Source organism: Lycorma delicatula, chromosome 4, assembly GCF_047948215.1.
Source record: "Lycorma delicatula isolate Av1 chromosome 4, ASM4794821v1, whole genome shotgun sequence".
Taxonomy (NCBI): Eukaryota; Metazoa; Arthropoda; class Insecta; order Hemiptera; family Fulgoridae; genus Lycorma; species Lycorma delicatula.
In genome coordinates, this window is record NC_134458.1 from 69,410,355 (window position 1) to 69,423,440 (window position 13,086).

The 13,086-nt window shown below is 30.6% G+C and overlaps 1 protein-coding gene and 1 long non-coding RNA gene across 11 annotated transcripts in view; one reads left to right on the top strand and one right to left on the bottom strand.

The window, feature by feature from the left end:
* Positions 1-13,086, bottom strand: part of LOC142323519 (uncharacterized) — a 149,841-nt gene that overhangs the window by 135,412 nt on the left and 1,343 nt on the right. Inside the window, exon 1 of one of the 10 annotated variants that reach the window (XM_075363273.1) lies at positions 9,937-10,043. The exons of the other annotated variants lie outside the window; for them this stretch is intronic. The gene's annotated coding sequence lies outside the window, so the exon portion shown is untranslated. Of the gene's footprint in view, positions 1-9,936; positions 10,044-13,086 lie in introns of those variants that run through there. 10 annotated transcript variants of the gene reach the window in all.
* Positions 7,255-13,086, top strand: part of LOC142323521 (uncharacterized) — a 49,497-nt gene continuing 43,665 nt past the window's right edge. The window contains exon 1 of the long non-coding RNA XR_012756109.1: positions 7,255-7,457. This is a non-coding gene — a long non-coding RNA (uncharacterized LOC142323521). The remainder of the gene's footprint in view (positions 7,458-13,086) is intronic.

A 13,086-nucleotide genomic window follows, 5' to 3' on the forward strand; every position in this document is an offset into this window, starting at 1 on the left:
TTTTATTTTATTGTTATTACTGAATTATTATTTATCGTAATTTTATTTACAATCAGATGTTAATAATTATTAACATCAATTAAAAAAAAATGATAAAAAAAGGAGACGAAGTCGGATTCGTACCGAATTTAATTATTTCATTAATTAAAATTTAATTTTTCTATAACTCTGGAACCGATGAAAATAAGTACCACTTATCATATATCATCGAAAAGCTATCGATGAGTACTTTTTACTGCAGTTAAGAAAAAGTCCAAAATCCAAATTTTATTGATCTTGCGTTTTTTTAACGCTTTTGGTCCAGTCGATTGCAATCAAAAAAGGAGGTAGACAACTAGACGTTACAACAGTCCTAAATCCAAAACTTCAACATCCTACAGCTAATCGTTTTTGAGTTATTCGATACATACGTACGTACAGACGTCACGCCGAAACTAGTCAAAATGAATATTTCCGTTGAAATATGAAAACCGAAATTTGTTCTGATCGTTATACTTCCTTTACTTCGTACAAGGAGTAAAAATTAGAAGGACACCTATTTGTCACGATAAAAAATGATTCTGATCAAACTACTTTAATTTTGCAACCGACAGGTCTAAAAAGGCGAATAAATAAAAAAATTAAAGCTTGAATAATCTTCTTGACCGTATACTTCAGATTTAAAAAAATAATCAAATTAAAAAAAAGATCGGCGAGAAAAAACATTTAAAAAAATTTTAAAGTATTTCTCCGCGTTTGATCGAGCCCATAGGGGAAATAAAGTTTATCAGCGACTGCAATAACCCACCGGGTTGGTCTAGCGGTGAACGCGTCTTCCCAAATCAGCTGATTTGGAAATCGAGAGTTCTAGCGTTCAAATCCTACTAAAGTAAGTTATTTTTACACGGATTTGGATACCGGATCGTAGATACCGGTGTTCTTTGGTGGTCGGGTTTCAATTAACACATCTCAGGAACGGTCGAACTGAGACTGTAAAAGACTAACATACACTTCATGTACACTCATACATATCATCCTCATTCATCCTCTGAAGTATTATCTGAAAAGTAGTTACCGGAGGCTAAACAGGAAAAAGAAAGAAGTGAACTGCAATAAAATAGTTTAAATCTTAAAATTTTACATTTAATTTCTTTTTTTAGATTTTGCTAAACGGAAATGTTCCATTTTAAAGGTAAAAGGCCACTTTTGTCTTTAACGCTGCATATCTCCCTATCTAAGCAACGTAGCGATAAAATAAATAAAAAAAAGGGTTTTCATCTAGACGATTTAGCTTTAATGATAAATTGTGAAGTCTTTAATGTAGCGTCACAGTTTTTGGCTTTCCTTCATTTTGTGCCGAGGCATTGAAATCTATTGAAAGACTGTGACCGGACCGAGTACTTAAATTGTATTATTTTTTTACTGTTATACTTATTCGAGATATGATTAGGCATAAATGTGCGGCGGTAAATAAAACTGGAAAAATTTTATCTGTTATTATGTAATATTAGAATCTTTTTTTTTTAATTTAAAAAAAAAATTATAAATATTACGGGAGATTAATTATTATTTTAAATAAAATGTAGTAAATATAAAATAATCGAAAAATCTTGATTTAATTTAATTATATCGAACGTCTATATAAGAAATAGAGATTATTAATATATTGCTGGACAGCAATACACACACATATACACCATATACTCAAGTTAACAGTTGTATTTAAATTGTATCGCGTGATCATTACTGTCCGACGGTAGCCAATCAGAGCGAAGGAAGCCACCTGTGTTTTGTTCATCCCCCCCCCCTTACCCGTCTCACCATCGACGCATTGTCACAGTGATAGTTGTCAGTTGTCTTTACTTGTTACGTCATCCCAAAAAAATTAAATAAAAAAAGAATTACCTCTAATATTCGTCTTAGCAAAAGTCCTCTGTCGGCGTATAAACTAAACAATTTTATAAATTATCTTATTATTTTATCATTGATCATTGACTATTTTTTTTTTTTTTGTTACTATAAGAAATTTATTTTATTACATTTATTTATCATTGCAAGATTTCGCACGCACACACACGCGGCGCGCAAATGAAATCTGTTACTCCATAATTACAATTTTTGCTTTTTAATTTTTATTAAAATACCAGCAGACCCGGCAATGCTTCGCTATTGCTATATATATATATATATATATATATATAGAGAGAGAGAGAGAGAGAGAGAGAGAGAAAGAGAGAGAGTTTAAATGAACACAATTGAAAATTTCATAAAAAATTAAAAATCTGAACTTCACAAATTTTACCTTTCACTTATTCTCCTTCCCCTTTTCCCTTTCCAACTTCTCCCTCATCGCTCACCCAGTTTCCTTTTTAGCCTTTCCCATTTTCCCCTCTTCTCTTTCCACCTTTTCCCCGTTTGTCATTTTCCCCTTTTCCCGCGCGTAAATCGGTCCATTAGTTTTTTGGTCTTTAGCGGACACACATACGAACAAGCCATTTATATATATATATATATAGAATAAAAAAGTTTATTTGTTTGTTTGTTTCGTAAATATGTCGACACCGAACCCACCCGCTAGGTGGGGTCAAAACACAACATAACAAACAGAAAACATAAGAAACAATCAATTTTACCCCTTATATAACGCCTTAAAAATTTCAGTATGACTTATTTCACAGGGGAACTGAAATCCGAGCGAAATCTTCGCTAGCCGTAACTTTACAAACAAGCGTTTTCGGACATATGTTTGTAGGTGAACTTTTTCCTTTATTTCAAGATCTAGAATCGGTTCCCAAATTATTTCCCTTTCCTCCTAAATCACCCTGTATTTACGATAAATAAAATAGAACTGATAGTTACCGTTTATTTAATGTTCCATTTCCGACAAACCTCAAATCAGGTGACTTTTTATTAATACAAAAGTGCACGTTAAAACAATCGCACGCGCGCGAATAGAAATTTGATATTGCATATCACTAAATATTTAAAATTAAATAAGTAAAACGAATGAAAATTGCAACAACGGGAAAAGAACTTCTCCCCCTGTTACACTGAAAGTCGTAGGTTGAATTCCCGCCTAGTTATGGTAAATGTATAACAAAACAATCAAAACGTAATTAATAGCTGAACCGACTTAAAAGTGAGAAATAAAATTAATTACTCGATTTCCGTAGCTGAGCGGTAGCGTCTCGGCCTTTCATTCAGAGTACCGGGTTCTAATCCCGGCCAGATACGGTATTTTTCATACGCTACAAATTTCCATTTTCACGTTCCCGCTTTAGAAGTTTCTTTGTAAGATTTTGCGGTGAATTATTTCATCGATCGAAAAAAATAAATAAATAAATGAAATATAAACATTTTATAGATAGATGGTAACAGTGGCGGATTGAGTCATCATGCACGGCTATCAGGAAGTTGTTATTACGTCTAATGTTTGACATAGCAGAACTGCGGTTCAAATTCAGTAAGTTAAATTAGTAAACAATAGTGAACCGTCTCTTTGTAATAGCGAAACCAAACGATCTGCTACTATGTACCTCATATTAAAGCGCAAACAAATCATCCAAATTTTGAACCGGCATCCGGGTTCAAAACGTTTTTCTTTTTCTTTTACTTTTTTTTTGAAAAGCAACTATCAATGGAATAGTATGATTTTTTCATACGTTCATAAGTACGAAATTTACTTCCCCCCCATACCATCAAAACACTTTATCTTTTCTTTTTTGGGATTCCTCAGACATAAAACTTCGAGAAATTAAAAAAAAAGACCATTCCCCTTTTTGACTGATTATCATACTTTTCCTTCTTGCAGTATACCTTTAGATCTATGCCAGGAAAATAGAATGAAAACTATTTTCGATCGGTTTATACATATATTCTGTGTATTTTTAAATTAAAAAAATTATAATAAAAAGTCATTTAATAAAAATTTCCGAAAAAACTTATAAGATGATCATTAGAGAGAATTTATCTTAAAAAATAAAAAAAAACGTAAAAAGTGATCCATTTTGTTAATAAATAAATAATTCAAAATGCATAAAAAAATAGTTTCTTAATTCACGTTTTAATTTTAGTTCATTTTTACTTCCTTGTACGAAGTAAGAAAGTATTGTGATCGCGAAAAATTTCGATATTCAGATTTCAACTGAAATATCCATTTTGACCATCCCTGAATCCAATTTGACTACTTTGGGCGTGCGTCTGTACGTACGTATGTACTTAAGTATTTGGCATAAGTCAAAAAAGATTAGCCGTAGGACGTTAAAATTTTGTGTTTAGGACTGTTGTAACATCTCGTTGGCACCTCCCCTTTTGATTGCAATCCACTGTACCAAAAGTGTCAAAAAAAGACCAAAATCTAGTTTCTAACTGCAGTAATAAGCCCACATTGAAAGGATTTCAACGATATATCATAAATGGTATTTATTTTCATTTGTTCCAGTTATAGCCAAAAAAAATTATAATTAATGAAATATTTGAAAGAGGAAAGCACATCGGTTAAAATCTCCTTTTTCATCTACATTTTTTTAAATTTTTTTTAAATTTATTAATAATTATTAACCTTTCATTATAAAAAAAAATTACGATTAATAATAAATCAATAGCAAAAAAAAAGAAAAAATATCTACAATTATTAATGAGATAAAATTTTACGTATTTACATTTTAAAAAAGTGTAAGTGTAATTTAATAGGCGTACAAAAAATCATGTGTTGTCAACATCAGATTCTATGTTGTTAAAAATTAATAATATTTTTACATTAATCATAAATTTTTAATTTTTTTTTTTTTTTTTTAATCATTTAATGGTATTAATTTGTAAATTTATTACAATTTTTATACTCATTCATTAAAACAAGATTAATTTTATCTTGTGGTTTATGTTCAGCCCAAATAAAATAATTGGTTATTTAATGTTTAAAGGGCATTATTATTTAAAGTTTCCTTTTAATTTCATGGAACAAGGATTATTTTTTTTGCACTGTGAGTATGGGTGTGTATTTGTGTGTATGTAATATATATATGAAATAAGAGAAATACATTTATCTGACAAATATTCGCTCCAGTGAATTTTATACGTGTTTATTCCCTCAAAGAATCGGACTTATAAAACATATAACAGTATGAACGCATCAGAAACAAATGGTAGCATAACACACGCACACAGAAACACACACACACACACACACACACACACACACACACACACACACACACACACACATATATATATATATATATACAACATATATATATATATAAACAACACGAACGAAGATCGCATCTTCGTTAGTGTTGTTTGATTTACTTGTGTTTCCCTTACATACAAGTTTGGTTTTAATTATTAGTTTTAATCACAAATTAATAGTAATTCTACTCTTAAACATATTCCTGAATACCTGAATAATATTTCACATTATAATAAATATAATAATACCAATTTATAATGTTTCAAACGAAAGCAAGATTTAATAAAACGTACAGTAATGTTTTGACAGACCAACAAGCGTTTAGGAAGGTTAAATTCTTCAAACCGGCGTTCGTTAATTTCCGCGTACATTCGTTCAAGCCCGTAGCTGTCTACATACATCTGTTTTTACATCATATGTTTAACTCTGGGTCGGTTACTCGAGATATATTTACCGACTGACTACCTTTTTATAAAATAACATTATAAAACGGATTTTTTTAAGATTTATGCATTACTATTACAGATAAAATTTCTTTCTTTTTTATTTTTATTTATTTAAAATACTTATTTTTTTATTTCATGAATTAATTTACTACGACGTTTTATAGAGAAGCTTATGTATGGGAATATGGAAATGGAATTTAGTAGCGTATAAAAAATGCCATGCCTGACGGGATTTCGAACTCGGGACCTCCGGATAAAAAACCGAGACGCTACCACACCACCACGGAAATCGACTGGTAAATATATATATTTTTAAATTATATAAATAATTAAAATATTATTATTATTATTATTATTATTATAAGTAATATTATTACTTCGTTTAATTTAATGTATTTGTTTGAAACATTATGACGCGTAAATTTTATTTACTTTTTTAGGGTTACTATTAGGTAACATAGAACCCCATTATTTCAGTAATTTCATCTGTGTGTCTGGGGTAATGTTTATAAAAAATAATTAAAGCCTCGAGCCAACACACAGTTTAACCTAACCTAATCCACTTGTAACGCATCCAATGTAAATCTTTTTATTACTTATTACTGATTAAATAATTAGTTTTATTTACTTTTTTAATATTAATACAATTTTTGAAACGATAATTTGCAGTGGTTTTATTCTTTGTTGGTATTATTCAAATAAAATAAGAGTAAATTAAACAATCTTTTTAACTAAAAATCCTTTCGTGTAAAGATTAAACTTACTTAAACTAACTTAAAAGAGGAACGTACTTCAGTATGATGTAAATGCACTTCAAGGTACCTTAAATAAAATTTCACGTAAACCCACATACAAACACACAAAAGATTTTATTAACCCTCCCCTTTGAGATTAATGAGTGCGATGTAACACTCGAAAACCGTATTTATTCCGTTGGTTCACAAACGATAACTTAACTACCTATCATTGTATTTACTAAATTAGTGTCTACTCAAATATTCCTTATTTACAGATGTTTGTTACGTAAGTAAACTAGAAAATCCAAAAATAATACGATTTTAAATTATAATTTTCAATTAATATTAAATAATCAGATGTTTCACGAACATCAATTACATATACACACGTATGTAATACCTATTAAATTAAATTTACACATTTTTAAAAGTATGTAAAATTTTATTTCGCTAATTATTTTTTCATTTTTTTTTTATTATCATTGAATTATTATGTATCGTAATTTTTTTTTTAGAATCACGGGTTAATAATTATTAAATCAGTATATTTAAATTAAAATAAATAGTTGGAAAAAAAAATAAAAGGAGATGAAGTCTGATTCAAACCGATGAGTCTTCCCTTTAAAGATCAAAATATTTTATATTTTTACATCACGCCGAAACTAGTCAAAATGGATTCAGGGATGGTGGTCAAAATGTATATTTCCATTTAAATCTGGAAACCGAAACGTATCGCAATCACAATTAAAATAAGTAAAAATAATTTAATATAAGACAACGCATAATGTAAAAAAAAAAAAATTGATGGTGAATGAAACTAAATTGATGGTCTGTAAACTAAATTTTAGATGGAATAATTTTTCATTATATTTTTTTTTTGTTTAAAAGTAGGGTAGTTGGAAGATGTTATCGGTGAAGATCGTTGCCGTACTCAGATGAAGCAGAGAAACGTGAATATAGAGAAAAAATTGATGAAATCCGACAACACTGTTGTCGGGAAGTCATGGTATATTACGCAATGCTTCCAGGGAAGTGTTCCTAACCTAATCCATTCGTAACCATCCAATTTACATATTTTTATCGAGATATTTATTATAACTGATTAAGGTGAGTTTATTTATATTTTTAATATAATTACAATTTTTGAAACGATAATTTGTATCCTTTGTTTGTATTATTCAAATAAAATATGACTAAATTAAACAATCTTTTTAACAGAAATTCTTTCGTAAAAAGGTTAGAATTATTGAAAAGACACGTACTGTAAATGAACAGCTAAGTTAAATAAAATTTCAGACACCGAAGATTTTATTAAGTGCGATATTACACCCACATAAACACGATAAAAAAACTACATGTCATTGTAATTACTAAATTAGTGTCTACTCAAATATTCCATTTTTTAAATATTTATTAGATTAAAAATGTTAGAAATCAGTTTACACTCGTTTATTTTTACAAAATAAATTATCGACTCCTAAATAGCTTACCGTTTATTACACGAAGATTAATTTTTACTTGAAAATATTCGAAACGAGCGTTAAAATATTTTAAATTCTATTCGTAACATTTAAAAAATATTTACCGATAATCTTTTAATTGAATTTTCCTTTTAAAGTGTATTATAAGGCATAAAAAAATCGATTTAGTAGGTCGACTGGATCAAACAACCTGCTAACATGTCGAAGGTTCTGGTTTGATTCCAGGCACGAATTTAGCGATTCTTATCAGCCGTGATTCATCTAGTTAATTATGTGTTTAAGAAGGAATAAAAATCTGAGGTTAAAAAAAAATCTTGAGATTATCCAGGATAAACTAATTGTGTCTTCAAATAACTTACATAATGGTGTAAATTAAATGTAAATCCAACAATTAATATGTAGACTGAAATTTTTCGTTACGATTTTTTAAATGAATCTATGAGAAAAAAAAAATCACATTAGTAGTCGGGTTCTATAACAATCGTCTGATGTACTGAAGGTCCTGTGTTCGATTCTGAACTTGGGTTCGGTATTTTTATGCGATTACCATTTCATTCATTACATACAATAATAAACGACGCGAAATAAAAAAATTACAAAAAACTATGTTTCTTTGGCTGATCAAAGGAGCACTGAAATTAAAAAAAAAAAGTAATTAACAATTTAACGATGTACTTGTATTTTCGAAATAAAATTCTATACGCGTAATTTTTTATTACTAAAAACGACGTAGCGCTTTTCTTTTTAGTTCATCCGCTTTTCTAGAACTACCATGGCAAAAGAGCTTGAAAACCTTTTGAAGATTCTTGGAACGCCGTCTAGCTGCCTACCCGTGTGATTGGAATGCGATAAGCAAGTGTTGCATTTCTGGCTTAAGAAAAATCCCCAATAATCGGTTATTTTTATTAATCCTTAAGCTTAATGTCAGTAGCCATCCCCCAGTTTATGAAAAAGATACGAAAATCTTTGTACGGAATTGTGCGCTTTACAGTTCCAGCGGCGTGGTGTTTAGCTGTTGTGCGCATGCGCACATAGGAAACTGCCAGGAAGAGAAAGCACTGTCGCTCCCGCAGAGCCCACCCTGGCGTGCCGGCGGAAAATAGTTTTCTTTTACGCCACGTGTTTACGAAAACTTCCTTTTTCGTTCGCTTCTCTAATTCGATCATCTGCAAAAGGAATGCGAAAGTGTTTATTTGTCTTTTCAGTAGCGATCAGAAGACTGCGGAAAGCAAGGGCTCTTTGATCGCCAAATCAGAAGGGCTAAAAAGAAGGTAATTAGTAAAAACTAATAACGTATTTGTTTCTGCGTACATAGAAATTGAAATTAACCGCCGTTGGAGTATAGTATTTTTAAGCGGAGATTTTATCGCCTAATATTACTAAAAAAATATTATCTGTTGACATTTTATTATTTATTCGATTAAACCGAATAGGCCTTTTAAGCGTAATATGCTTAGAAACGGTGGGCCGTATTCTTGAATCTAATAAAGTGTAGAATTAGATTATTATCCTGCTTTGTGCTATCGATTCATTCTTGTTTTCGGTTCTTTTATTTTACAGAAAACTTTAACCGCGGCCTTGAAAAGGCTAAGAAAATCAACCTCGTTAAATTTAGCTACGAACCGCTACCGTTCATGTCTGTTTCTAACCAAACGACACGATTTCAGCGATGAAGAATTCCAGAAACCGGGTATCTCTCGATCGGATGGACCGATTTGGATGAAATCGGCACGATGATTTTTTGTACGTGACGGCGATTAATTTGTCACGATAGGTATAGGAGGCAAGGAGATGTGGACCTTAAGGTCCTGTATCTCAAAATTTTATTCAAAGGGCAGAAATGTTTCCTAGCGAACATATTTTCCGGTATTATTCAATCCCTTATAAAGGGATAAAAATATCCTTTTTTCGGTTTCTCGCGCGGTTGGCGAATGGACCTGTTGGTCTGCCTAAATTATATTTGAACTTTATTTCGACGAAATAGACTTTTCCGTTATCGGTCTAGAAATGTTAATCGCTGAAATTACTTAATTTTTCATATTTAGTTATAATTCTAACGTTACATATTTGTTAAACTGTTTACGCCGTATCAAAACAGTACATACTGAGAATATTATTAAGCGACGTCAGGAACTGGGCGGAGCGAAAGCACGGTAACACAGGCTACGAATTTACCCGGCTCCTGTCTGGACATAGATGTTTTCGGGAGTCGTCGCTCCTCGATCGCCCCCTGGGGACTCCTTCCGGTCATACGGATTCGGATAGTAGAGTGCCTGCGTGATCATGCAGGGACTGTACATACCATATGGCTTAGATCCGGCCCCTGCACGATAGGGGGGCAGGTTTTTAGCGGGGGAGAACCCGCACTGCCGTCAGTGTTGGTCTGACGGCGGCTGGCAGAGGTTTTTCCTCCCCCTACGGAAAGAGAAAAAAAAATTAATATTATTAAAAATACTGGTATCAACATTTTATTTTTATTAAATTTCAACTCGACCCGTATTCTATTTTCCCATTTTTGACAGCTGTTTTTAAACGCTGTACAGAGAAGTGAATACAGTATAATAAATTAATGAAACTTATAGTAAAATCCAATATAAATTACGTAAATTAGCGAGCGATTTAATAAATAAACCTCGAAAATGAGAAAACTATTTCACAAGAACACAATATTTATTGACATTTGGTTAATATAAAAAGCATACAAATGCTGCATAATAAATATGTACAACTTTATCCCGGTTTCAAAATTGCCACAATAAACACTTAAATTACTTATATATGCTATTACTATCTCGTATCAGACATATATATATATATATAGGTTATCCACGTTAAAAATGTACATTTATTCCTACTGTGGAATTTTTAAGCCCCATAATAATACTAGAAAGGCAACACGACATTTTTAAGAAATTATACGCATAATAACTTTTAAGATACGAGTAATACATAATTTCTTATTTTTTACCGTATTTAACGATAATATATTCGGTTAACGTAGTTTCTCAAAATTTTTGGAACTCTGCTTCAGATCGTGCTTAAAACACAATTAACGTTTCGTTAATTATTCCGTTATATTTAATAAACGGATGTAGAAAGTTTAAACATTTTAAAAGATTTATTACGTTTTTTAACAGATTTAAAAAACATTCAGTAGAATAAATCCATAATACATCAGTAGATCGATTAACTTATCGTAATCAGGAAAAGGAAAGGTGATGTCGTTTTGACAATAACCGTAAATTAAAAGAAGTAGTCCATCTTTGAGTTAATGGAGTTTTTATTTCTGTAAACTACAGGTACGTAAAACTGATAGGCGACGGTCGTAAACGTATCAAACAAATATCACACCTTTATAAAACAATGCAAGCAAAACCGACATCAAAATCCGTTCAGCACGCAACACCCGGTCGGTTTACCGAAAACGATTTGGATGGATTTCAATTAAACAAGAGATTTTTCTTTGAAATTACGAACGGTAACGTATTCCTTATAAAATTATGATCATTTCCGTCTTCATTTTCTCAATTTATCCACCATCGTGTCATATTAGTAACGTTTTCATCGGTTTATTATCGTCTGCGAGTAAACAGTAATTTTATTTGCAATTATTTCTAAATTCGGAAAATAAAATTAGGTTAGAATTACGAACAAAATTAATATGATAGCTGCCGTAATTACAATGAAGTTAAAGTTAAAATAGAAAGCAATTGTAATGTTTACAAGCCGTAAATTTTAACGATAAATATTGTTCGAGCTGGTTGTAAGTAATAGTTTAGATGAAGAATTAGATATTATTTGTAAATTACCCGTCAAGATTGCGATTATTATTTTAAGATAGGTAAATCGGATTCATATTTGAAGTTTTTTTGTTATTTTTGCGTAATAAAATAAATTTTATATCCATTGAAATGTTATTTTTTGAAAAATGCTTAGTAAATTTTTGGAAGGCGTAATTTGTTTTTATCTATTTCAAGAAAAATTGCCCGTAATAACGAATAAATTTGAGCGGTGCAAAAAAGTAGATTTCTTTGCTTACGAATTCCGAGTTTTTATAAAATGTTTATAGCCCCTTAGAAATTGAAGAAATCTGCATATCAAACGGAAATATTTATAAAACAATCGAACTTTATGTTTCAACCCGGCTCGGTTCTTTTAATCTTGGAGGTGGCAGTACATCCTATCTCGTTAAATTTATTATTTTTATTTATGTTTTTTTAGTAAATTAACCGGAGGCAAAGGCAATTTTTTTTTTACCTTCCTTCACCCCTTTTGAAAAATCGAAGTCTGTTGTTATTTATTCGCGTGAAAATTACACACATCAGAGAACCAATAGATTTACCGCTGAAAGAAAAATCTGAAAAATTATAAATACGGATTCTATTATTTATTATAAAAAAATGTTACGCGCTTTTTAAGTGTGTTAACATTTTCCGTTGAAAATACATTTTTTTAAAAATAATAATAAACGTTCTTCTGGTAGCGAGTGATCTTTATTTAAATATTCTACATTACATTACACAATTAACGATTACTAAAATTACAAGCGATAACAAAATTCTAATAGATATTTCACTAGTAATAATTTTTTTTCTTTTTAACAGGTGACAAATTAATTTTATCTAAATCTAATGTTTTTAAACTTATATAAAATTCTGTGCGTCGAGACTAATCAAAACTTAGTTCATTATATAATTTTGGATGCCCGCGACTTTTATCGCATACTGTGGGTTATTTATTTATATAATTTTACCGTTATTAGGATCGATAAGATATATTCCTTAAAGTGTTTAGTTATTTTTTACTTATAATTTACAACTTTTATTTTTACGTAAAAGGAAGTATTGTAATCGCGAATAATTTCGGTTTTCAGATTTCAACGAAAATATCCATTTTCATTTGTTTTTGCGTGACGTCTGTACATATGTATGTGCGTACGTAATTACCTCGCGTAGCTCAAAAACGATTGGCCGTAGAATGTTGGAATTTTGGATTTAAAACAGTTGTAACACATCTAGTTGTGCACCTCCCCTTTTGATTAGAATCGGATGAACCAAAAGCGTCCAAAAACGCCATTATTTAAAAAAATTGGATTTTGGACTTTTTCTTAAATGCAGTAATAAGCTCTGATCGAGAGGTTTTCTACGATATATCGTAAGCGGTACTTGTTTTCATCGGTTCCAGAGTTATAGCCCCCAATAAAATTTTAATTAATGAAAGAAAGCGACCCCACGCACTCGTGGGTAAGATTACCC